The sequence below is a fragment of the Pollachius pollachius genome, assembly GCF_949987615.1.
Source record: "Pollachius pollachius genome assembly, chromosome: 4".
Classification (NCBI taxonomy): Eukaryota; Metazoa; Chordata; class Actinopteri; order Gadiformes; family Gadidae; genus Pollachius; species Pollachius pollachius.
The window spans coordinates 34461724-34463514 of NC_136937.1; positions in this window are offsets into that span (position 1 = coordinate 34461724).

Genomic DNA, 1791 nt, shown 5'->3' on the forward strand with positions numbered 1-1791 from the left:
CGATATAGAAGAAAAGTAGAAATGATTGATGAAAAGAGCCAGTGAACCCAAACCCGCTGCTCTTTTGATTCAAACCTGGCAGTACGTCTCCTATGACCAGGTCCAGTCATCTAGGACATTCTAGGACCGTTACTGGAGTGCAGCTTGACAGCCCTCTGATCCTAAATGATTTGAACCCGATGTGGTCGTCCGGGTGTTCAGTGCCGCGCCGTGGGGCGCTCGTGCCCCGCGACACGGCACGTCGTATCGCTCCCGCCCTGGGTCGTCACCATGGAGATCAAAAAGCATCTGTTGTTCTGAATAGCAGTACGCTGCTGGTTGGTTAGTGACCAATCAGAATCAATCAGACCAATCAGAGTATTCAACAGAAGCCGCATAGCCATAGATTATAATTATAAAGACGAGAGGATATAAAAGTCATCCTTATCATGGTTTCCACTGAGATTTCAGGTCAGGGTTCATCTTTGTGTAGCCTCAGGGGTGTGTGTGTGTGTGTGTGTGTGTGTGTGTGTGTGTGTGTGTGTGTGTGTGTGTGTGTGTGTGTGTGTGTGTGGTTTCCTGTACACCCATACCACATCCTGTGTGAGGATGTGATACCTACCTGGGCCGTGTGAGCGCCTGCACGCGAGCAACACCTCGTCTTCACCAGACAGCTGAGGACGCCATTTTAGGACGCAACCAACAGAGAGCCTCAGAAGAAGACCTTCAACTACCTTACCACTAACTAACACCTACACTTACCTAAACTAGCCTAAACTAACCACCTCTAACTAACACCTACATTAAACATCTCTAACCTAATACCTAACCTAACCACCTCTGACCAACACCTAAACTAACCATCTCTAACCTTAACTAACCACCTCTAGCCTAACGACTAAACTAACCACCTCTAACCTAACGACTAAACTAACCACCTCTTCCTTATACCTAAACTAACCATCTCTAACCTAACACCTAAACTACCCACCTGTGAACTAATGACTAAACCAACCAACCACCTCTACCCTACCACTAACTTACAACAACGTCATTCAAGTCTCTCAGTTCCAACTGAAACCATCCTAGTGGGAGTGGTGAATGTTCCTTAAGCAGATCTGACTCCACACACTGAACATATTGTTTTGCTTCTGCTCTGGGAACCAGGACTCACACCACCTGTGTTAATCCGTGATCCAGCAGTCGTACTGGGTTATAGAACCTCTGGTCCAGCAGCCCTACTGGGTTATAGAACCTCTGGTCCAGCAGTCCTACTGGGTTACAGAACCTCTGGCCCAGCAGTCCTACTGGGTTACAGAACCTCTGGCCCAGCAGTCCTACTGGGTTACAGCAGATCCTTATTTTTTTTTTTCATATTTTTTTTTTGTCTCTGTTGGTGTTGGTTCTTCTGGTGTTGGTTCTGTTTTTGTTGGTTCTGTTTGTGTTGGTTCTGTTTGTGTTGGTTCTGTTTGTGTTGTTTCTGTTGGTGTTGGTTCTTCTTGTGTTGCTTCTGTTTGTGTTGGTACTTCTTGTGTTGGTTCTGTTTGTGTTGGTTCTGTTTGTGTTGGTTCTGTTGGTGTTGGTTCTTCTTGTGTTGCTTCTGTTTGTGTTGGTACTTCTTGTGTTGCTTCTGTTTGTGTGGGTTTTTCTGGTGTTGGTTATTCTGGTATTGGTTCTGTTTGTGATGGTTCTGTTTGTGTGGGTTTTTCTGGTGTTGGTTATTCTGGTATTGGTTCTGTTTGTGATGGTTCTGTTTGTGTTGGCGGTTAGCCGTCTGAGCTCGACTGCGACCAGACTTCAGATGCTAACCTG